Genomic DNA, 10,213 nt, shown 5'->3' with positions numbered 1-10,213 from the left:
TACCAATATAATCCTCATCTATTATCTGTATATCCATATGAATCCGTCATCCTATTACTACCAATATAATCCTCATCTATTATCTGTATATCCAAACATATATATTATCAATTTCTGAAGATCATTACAAAAGCAGTTTAAGATATTAGAAACGAATGATTTAGAATATACAGACGACGTTGGAGGAAAAATAAGATTTTTTTCTGTGTCCCTGGCGCTATCTCGCTGAACCAGGGAGTAGCGATGCTGTTTCCTATGGGGCGGGGTAGCGCCAGAAATTGATGAAGGCAAACCAGTATGAATATGCACATGTGTATATATGTATATATGTCTGTGTATGTGTATGTATATGTTGATATGTATATGCATATGTATGTATATGTGCGTGTATGGGCCGTTCTTTGTCTGTGTCCTAGCGCTACCTCGCTAACGCGGGAAATGGCGATAATATATATATATATATATATATATATATATATATATATATATATATATATATATATATATATATATATATACATACACGAAAATTAAAGGCTGTCTAGATTCACAGAAAAGAGTGAAGATAAAGGCAGGCCAGGAATCCTACAGAAAAACCACGAGATGATGAATATTGCAGACCATTTGAGAGAGGATTATATGGTTGTAAGACGGTAAGACTTGAAGTGATATTAACACATGTTGGAAAACATCTTCAAGAAACTATAGGAAAGAGATAAGACTTGAACTATTATCTCAGTCAAATATGTCTAGAAAACTTGCGACTTATTCGAACTGCTTACCAGGACACTACTAAATTTTTTCATAATTATCAATAAAGTAAAGAATATAACGAACAAATGGCCTAAATTAGAATGTAGATCTGAATAATACATTCAAAGTCAATATCAATGAAGAAATTCACGTTGGCTTTGTGTACCAACTTCTTAGATCGAATTCACCGTCAAATGCCACGTCAGGAACAATGTTTGAAATGTTTAATGGGTACTGAGAGAGGGGTTAGGAGAGGGTTAGGGAAAGGGTCGGGTTTGGGTGGGGTCTGTGGCCAGGGTTGGAAGAGTCTGGGGTGTCGGGGGTCAGCAAGCTGGGTAATTATCATATGAAAAGGGGCGCTCTGCTCCCATAACCTCCCCATTCTACCCCTCCGGTTCTCTAGCTCCCCCTTGCTTCCCTCCCTCCCTCCACCATCACCCACATGGCCCCTCCCTCCAACAGGGGACATCCCTTCCTCAGATAAGCTGACTGAGAAAATTGAATTTGTTATCAGTTGCTGGATGGTCATGGCCCGGATCCCTGGGGGCCATCACTAGGACCTGCACTGGATCCCTAGTACCACCATGGCCATCACTAGGACCTACACTGGATCCCTAGTACCACCATGGCCATCACTAGGACCTACACTGTGTCCCTAGTACCACCATGGCTATCACTAGTACCTGCACTGTCCCTAGTACCACCACGGCCATCACTAGGACCTGCACTGTGTCCCTAATACCACCATGGCTATCACTAGGACCTGCACTGTCCCTAGTACCACCATGGCCATCACTAGGACCTGCACTGTGTCCCTAGTACCACCATGGCTATCACTAGGACCTGCACTGTCCCTAGTACCACCATGGCTATCACTAGTACCTGCACTGTCCCTAGTACCACCATGGCTATCACTAGGACCTGCACTGTCCCTAGTACCACCACGGCCATCACTAGGACCTGCACTGTGTTCCTAGTACCACCATGGCTATCACTAGAACCTGCACTGGGTGTACAGTGGTAAAATGGTGGTGTGGTTATTGTACTGTGGTAGGGTGGTGGTTAGGTTCGTTTACAGTGGTAAGGAGGTGGTTGGGTTGGTGTAATGTGGTAGGGTTGGTGGTGGGGTTGGTGTGCTGTAGTAAGGTGGTTTTGGGGTTGATGTACAGTAGATGGGTGTTAGAGGAGTTGGTGTACAGTGGTAGGGTAGTGGTGGGGTTGGTATACAGTGGTAATGTTGGTCATGGGGTTGGTGTACAGTAGTAGAGCGGTGATGGGGTTGATGTACAGGAGTAGGGTGGTGGTGAGGTTTGTATACAGTGGTAATGGTGGTCATGGGGCTGGTGTACAGTGGTAATGGTGGTCATGGGGTTGGTGTACAGTGGTTGGGTGGTGGTGGGGTTGGTGTACAGTGGTAGGGTGGTGGTGGGGTTGGTGTACAGTGGGAATGGTGGTCATGGGGTTGGTGTACAGTGGTTGGGTAGTGGTGGGGTTGGTGTACAGTGGTAGGGCGGTGGTGAGATTGGTGTACATTGGTAGGGTGGTGGTGGGGTTGATGTACAGTGGTAGGTGCACAGTAATAAGGGAGAGCATGGGCCATATGTAATGTACAGGAAGGAAATGCATCATGAGCAGCTCAGCCAATAGAAGCGTGTTACTTGAGTGACGTCAGCGATGGATCCAATATGGGCGTGTGAGAGAGGTAATGTTGGCCCCTTATTGGAGGGTACCCAGCCTGCCTCTTGCCTGCCTATTGGAGGATGCCCAGTCTGCCTCTCGCCTGCCTATTGGAGGATGCCCCTCCGTCACAGCCATGTTGCCAACTGCATGTCTCGATTTATCTTCATCTAATTTACATCTTCACTATGAGGTACGTCACGTGAGACAGACAACTGTATGGCACAGATCTTCCGATATATGCCTGTGGCATTCTCCACACACCCGTGACGCCCTCAACATGCCCATTACGCCCTCAACACGCCCGTGACGCCTTCAACAAGCCCGTGACGCCCTCAGCACGCCCGTGACGCCTTCAACAAGCCCGTGACGCCCTCAACACGCCCGTGACGCTCTCAACATGCCTGTGACGCCATCAATACGCCCGTAGCGCCCTCAACACGCCATTGACGCCCCCACCAAGACACCCCCATAAACAAGCCTATGACGCCACCATCAACACGCCTATGACGCCCCCATCAACATGCATATGACGCCCCATCAACCATATGACACCCCCATCAACACACCTATGAAGCCCTCATCAACACCTATGACGCCCCCATCAACACGTCTATAACGCCACCATCAACACGCCCATGACGTCCCCATCAACACGCCCATGAAGTCCCCATCAATACACCTATGACGCCCCATCAACACGCCCATGATGTCCCCATCAACACACCCATAACGTCCCCATCAGCACGCCCATGAAGTCCCCATCAACACACCTATGACGCCCCCATCAACACGCCCATGAAGTCCCCATCATGCCCATGACGCCACCATCAACACGCCCATGACGTCCCCATCAACACGCCCATGATGTCCCCATCAACACACCCATAACGTCCCCATCAATACGCCCATGAAGTCCCCATCAATACACCTATGACGCCCCATCAACACGCCCATGATGTCCCCATCAACACACCCATAACGTCCCCATCAACACGCCCATGAAGTCCCCATCAACAGACCTATGACGCCCCCATCAACACGCTCATGAAGTCCCCATCATGCCCATGACGCCCCCATCAACACGCCCATGACGTCCCCATCAACACACCCATGACACCCCATCAACACGCCCATGACGTCCCCATCAACACGCCCATGACGCCCCCATCAACACGCCCATGACGCCCCCATCAACACGCCCATGACGCCCCCATTAACACGCCCATGACGCCCCCATCAACACGCTCATGACGCCCCCATCAACACGCCCATGACGCCCCCATCAACACGCCCATGACGTCCCCATCAACACGCCCATGACATCCCCATCAACACGCCCATGACGCCCCCATCAACACGCCCATGACGCCCCCATCAACACGCCCATGATGTCCCCATCAACACACCCATAACGTCCCCATCAACACGCCCATGAAGTCCCCATCAACAGACCTATGACGCCCCCATCAACACGCTCATGAAGTCCCCATCATGCCCATGACGCCCCCATCAACACGCCCATGACGTCCCCATCAACACACCCATGACACCCCATCAACACGCCCATGACGTCCCCATCAACACGCCCATGACGCCCCCATCAACACGCCCATGACGCCCCCATCAACACGCCCATGACGCCCCCATCAACACGCCCATGACGTCCCCATCAACACGCCCATGACATCCCCATCAACACGCCCATGACGCCCCCATCAACACGCCCATGACGCCCCCATCAACACGCCCATGACGTCCCCATCAACACGCCCATGACATCCCCATCAACACGCCCATGACGCCCCCATCAACACGCCCATGACGCCCCCATCAACACGCCCATGACGCCCCCATCAACACGCCCACTGACTTTCGCAGGACGCCCGTGACCAGACCAAAGGGTAGCCAGTGGGTGGCATGGTACGTTAGGTATGGGCGGGTGGGTCTTATGGCGCACACGCCCGTGACCTGGTCAGGACCAAGCGAGGGAAGGGGAGGTAGTGGAGCGGAATGTGGGTGGGAGGTACGGTACATTAGGCCAGGCCAAGTCTGATGGTCCGCTGCTACAATTGGCTCTGGCTTGTTGATGCATTAGGCCAGATGTCAACATATTTAGTCGCCAGAAATGGCGGCGCCCCTGCCCAGGACCTCTTTGTTGTCCCCTGACGTGCCAATATTTATGCCTAATTGCGGCCCACAGAGGGAGGTGGTTGGTGTCACCAGGGTAGTGATGGGAGGAGGTGTGGTGTCACCAGGGTAGTGAGGGAGTGCGTATCGAGTGTCACCCAGCGCCATGACGCAAACGATGAGCCTAAGCCTGGTGTCCCACCAGCATGAGCCCCTCAAGATGAGCCATCACGCCTGTCCCATCACACGGTGCTGACGAGCCATGGAGGCGCCGTGCCACAGGTAGTGAGGGAGGTAGTTGTTGGCGTCCCAGGGTTATGGACGCCGTGATGGTGTCACCAGGGTAAGGAGGCACCGGTTGAGGATGTGGTGGTGTCACCAGGTAATGAGCGAGGCAGTGATGGTCGTCACAGGGTGTGAGGAGGTGATTGGTGTCCACACTGGGTACGGAGGGAGGAGCTCGTGTGTCACCTAGTGCAAGGGAGCCTGGTGTGGGCACCAGGTAGTGGAGGTGGCGTGTGGTTACACCAGGGTAGGAGGGAGGTGTTGTGAATAGTGAGGAGTCACCAGGGAGGGATGCAGTGAGGGAGGGGTTGTACAGTGGAGGGAATTGGTGACGGAGGAGGGAGGTGTGGCACTCAGGTAGAGAGGGGGGCACCAGGTAGTGAGGACGGTGTGGCACAATGGGATGTGTGGTGGCCCTGGTAGTGACGATGGCGGTGTCACACATATTTGTCACCAGGTAGAGGAGGGGGGGCACCGGGTAGAGAGGTGGCACCAGTAGTAGGAGGTTGTGCTGTCACCAGGTAGTGGGCGCCATGGGCGTCTGGTACACCGGGTAGAGAGGAGCGGTGTGGTGCACCAGTAGTAGGGAGGGGTGTGGTGCACAGGTAGTGAGGGAGGTGGTGGGCACCAGTGTGAGGGAGGTTGTGGGGCCCAGTATGTGTGTCACGTAGGGGGGGTCACCGGTGGAGGGGGGGTTTGTAGGTATGAGGAGGAGGTGGTGTCACCGGTAGGAGGGAGGAGTGTGGTGTACAGGTAGAGGGAGGAGAGTGTGGTGTCACCAGGTAGTGGGGGGCATGTTGTATGTGAGGGAGGAGTGTTTCACCAGGTGTGAGGGCAGTGTGTGTGTCACAGGGTAGTGAGGGAGGAGGTGTGGTGTCACCACGTGGAGTAGGTGGGGCCCATATGAGCTGGTGTCACAGTTTTGACGTAGGGGAGGGAGTTTCACACGGTGGTGGGTGCCCATATCGAGGGGTGTTGTACTGGTTGGACGGGTGTAGGAGAGGAGTTTCTACACGGTGAGGAGGGGGGCACCATAGTCGTGTGTACAGTAGTACGGGGGAAGGAGTGGGAGTTTCACGATAGGGGTGGGGCACCATATTTGTACTGTAGAGTGGAGTTAAGTGTGGGGCACCAGTGTACGGGAGGGGAGATCACATGTGGTGGGGGCCCCATCTCTTGTCACTGTACGGGAGGGGTTCTACACTGGTGGGGCCCCATTCTGTACTGTACGGGGAGGGAGTTTCACCTGGTGGGGGCCCATATTCTAGTACTGTCGAGGGAGGGAGTTTCAGACTGGTGGGGCTCCCATATCTTGTTACGTACGGGGAGGAGTTTTACATGGGGAGGAGAGGGGAGGGCCGCACTGTGGAGTACAGTGTAGAGGGCAGAGTGAGAGGTGGATCACAGCGGTGAGATGAGGAGGGGCCCAGGGATGAGAGTGGTGTGGGTCACTATGTAAGGAGTGAGGGTGCATGTGAAAGTGGGGTGCCCATGGTGGCAGGTTGTGGTGTCACAGGTGTAGGGAGGAGTGTGGTGTCACCAGGGTAGGGGCAGGTGTGTGGTGTCACCAGGGTAGTGAGGGAGGAGGTGTGGTGTCACCAGGGTAGTGAGGGAGGTGGTGTGGTGTCACCAGGGTAGTGAGGGAGGTGGTGTGGTGTCACCAGGGTAGTGAGGGAGGTGGTGTGGTGTCACCAGGGTTGTGAGGGAGGAGGTGTGGTGTCACCAGGGTAGTGAGGGAGGTGGTGTGGTGTCACCAGGGTAGTGAGGGAGGTGGTGTGGTGTCACCAGGGTAGTGAGGGAGGTGGTGTGGTGTCACCAGGGTAGTGAGGGAGGTGGTGTGGTGTCACCAGGGTTGTGAGGGAGGTGGTGTGGTGTCACCAGGGTAGTGAGGGAGGAGGTGTGGTGTCACCAGGGTAGTGAGGGAGGTGGTGTGGTGTCACCAGGGTAGTGAGGGAGGTGGTGTGGTGTCACCAGGGTAGTGAGGGAGGAGGTGTGGTGTCACCAGGGTAGTGAGGGAGGTGGTGTGGTGTCACCAGGGTAGTGAGGGAGGTGGTGTGGTGTCACCAGGGTAGTGAGGGAGGTGGTGTGGTGTCACCAGGGTAGTGAGGGAGGTGGTGTGGTGTCACCAGGGTAGTGAGGGAGGTGGTGTGGTGTCACCAGGGTAGTGAGGGAGGTGGTGTGGTGTCACCAGGGTAGTGAGGGAGGAGGTGTGGTGTCACCAGGGTAGTGAGGGAGGAGGTGTGGTGTCACCAGGGTAGTGAGGGAGGAGGTGTGGTGTCACCAGGGTAGTGAGGGAGGTGGTGTGGTGTCACCAGGGTAGTGAGGGAGGTGGTGTGGTGTCACCAGGGTAGTGAGGGAGGTGGTGTGGTGTCACCAGGGTAGTGAGGGAGGTGGTGTGGTGTCACCAGGGTAGTGAGGGAGGTGGTGTGGTGTCACCAGGGTAGTGAGGGAGGTGGTGTGGTGTCACCAGGGTAGTGAGGGAGGAGGTGTGGTGTCACCAGGGTAGTGAGGGAGGTGGTGTGGTGTCACCAGGGTAGTGAGGGAGGTGGTGTGGTGTCACCAGGGTAGTGAGGGAGGAGGTGTGGTGTCACCAGGGTAGTGAGGGAGGTGGTGTGGTGTCACCAGGGTAGTGAGGGAGGTGGTGTGGTGTCACCAGGGTAGTGAGGGAGGTGGTGTGGTGTCACCAGGGTAGTGAGGGAGGAGGTGTGGTGTCACCAGGGTAGTGAGGGAGGAGGTGTGGTGTCACCAGGGTAGTGAGGGAGGTGGTGTGGTGTCACCAGGGTAGTGAGGGAGGTGGTGTGGTGTCACCAGGGTAGTGAGGGAGGAGGTGTGGTGTCACCAGGGTAGTGAGGGAGGTGGTGTGGTGTCACCAGGGTTGTGAGGGAGGTGGTGTGGTGTCACCAGGGTAGTGAGGGAGGTGGTGTGGTGTCACCAGGGTAGTGAGGGAGGTGGTGTGGTGTCACCAGGGTAGTGAGGGAGGAGGTGTGGTGTCACCAGGGTAGTGAGGGAGGTGGTGTGGTGTCACCAGGGTAGTGAGGGAGGTGGTGTGGTGTCACCAGGGTAGTGAGGGAGGTGGTGTGGTGTCACCAGGGTAGTGAGGGAGGCTGCTGGTTCTTGGGGACAAAGAGAGAGGTTGGGGTAGGGCAAGTGAGCGTAGGGTCGGGTGGTGGTGTATATAAAGGCAGGCTGGACACTCTTGGTCCATTAGTGTTTAGTGGACTCCCTTCTGATCCACTCATTACCTTCCACTACTGTGACCTGCCAGGACCATCCACCAGTGTGGTCCACTCATTATCCACTAGTGTAACCTGCCAGGACCATCCACCAGTGTGGTCCACTCATTATCCACTAGTGTAACCTGCAAGGACCATCCACCAGTGTGATCCACTCATTATCCACTAGTGTAACCTGCCAGGACCATCCACCAGTGTGATCCACTCATTATCCACTAGTGTAACCTGCCAGGACCATCCACCAGTGTGGTCCACTCATTATCCACTAGTGTAACCTGCCAGGACCATCCACCAGTGTGATCCACTCATTATCCACTAGTGTAACCTGCAAGGACCATCCACCAGTGTGGTCCACTCATTATCCACTAGTGTAACCTGCCAGGACCATCCACCAGTGTGGTCCACTCATTATCCACTAGTGTAACCTGCAAGGACCATCCACCAGTGTGGTCCACTCATTATCCACTAGTGTAACCTGCCAGGACCATCCACCAGTGTGGTCCACTCATTATCCACCAGTGTAACCTGCAAGGACCATCCACCAGTGTGATCCACTCATTATCCACTAGTGTAACCTGCCAGGACCATCCACCAGTGTGATCCACTCATTATCCACTAGTGTAACCTGCCAGGACCATCCACCAGTGTGGTCAACTCCTTATCCACTAGTGTAACCTGCAAGAACCATCCACTAGTGTGGTCCACTCATTATCCACTAGTGTAACCTGCAAGGACCATCCACCAGTGTGATCCACTTTATCCACTAGTGTAACCTGCAAGGACCATCCACCAGTGTGGTCCACTCATTACCTTCCACTAGTGTGATCTACCAGAGCCATCCACCAGTGATCCACTCATTACCTTCCACTAGTGTGACCTACCAGAACCACCTACAAGCGTGACCTGCCAATACCTTCCACCAGCATGACCTCCCAGAACCATCCACCAGTGTGATCCACTCATTATCCACTTGCCTGACCTGCCAGAACCATCCACGAGTGTAAACTACCATTACCTTCCACTGGTGTGACCTGCCAGAACCATCCACCAGTATGAATCGATCATTACCTTCCACTGGTGTGACCTGCCAGGGCCATCCACCAGTGTGATCTAGTCATTATCTTCCACTAGTGTGACCTACCAGGACCATCCACCAGTGTGATCCGGTCATCACCCACTGGAGTGACCTACCAGAACCATCCACCAGTGTGATCTAGTCATTATCTTCCACTAGTGTGACCTACCAGGACCATCCACCAGTGTGATCCGGTCATCACCCACTGGAGTGACCTACCAGAACCATCCACCAGTGTGATCCGGTCATCACCCACTAGTGTGACCTACCAGAACCATCCACCAGTGTGATCCGGTCATCACCCACTGGAGTGACCTACCAGAACCATCCATCAGTGTGAACTACCAGGACCATCCACCAGTGTGGACTACCAGGATCCACCAGTGTGGACTACCAGGACCATCCACCAGTGTGAATTACCAGAACCATCCATCAGTGTGAACTACCAGGACCATCCACTAGTGTGGACTATCTACCAGTGTGAACCACCAGGACTATCCACTGGTGTGGACCATCCACCGGTGTGGACCATTCACCAGTGTGAACTAGCCACAAGAGGGACGTGTGATGTGACGTGTGTGTGTGTGTGTGTGTGTGTGTGTGTGTGTGTGTGTGTGTGTGTGTGTAAGCTGAGGTTGTGTCCAGAAAGGTGATGGTCCCACACAACATGTCATATGGCATCACTCAGGCCTCTCTCTCAACTCTTGCCATCTTCAGACCATGGCAATCTTCCCTGCCTGCCACCACTGTCAACCCCCTGCCTGCCACCACTGTCAACCCCCTGCCTGCCACCACTGTCAACCCCCTGCCTGCCACCACTGTCAACCCACTGCCTGCCACCACTGTCAACCCACTGGCCACCACCACTGTCAACCCACTGCCTGCCACCACTGTCAACCCACTCCCTGCCCCCAGTGTCACCCCCCTGCCTGCCCCCAGTGTCATGGGGTTGGTGGCAGGGAGGGAAGGCGCCCTGCCTGGCCCCAGCGGCCACCAGAGGGAACGGGTTTCCAACCTCACTCTCAGCAGCTGGGCGAGGGGGGTGCCATGGCCACCACTG

The sequence above is a fragment of the Panulirus ornatus genome, chromosome 31, assembly GCF_036320965.1.
Source record: "Panulirus ornatus isolate Po-2019 chromosome 31, ASM3632096v1, whole genome shotgun sequence".
Taxonomy (NCBI): Eukaryota; Metazoa; Arthropoda; class Malacostraca; order Decapoda; family Palinuridae; genus Panulirus; species Panulirus ornatus.
This window is presented reverse-complemented; position numbering follows the sequence as displayed.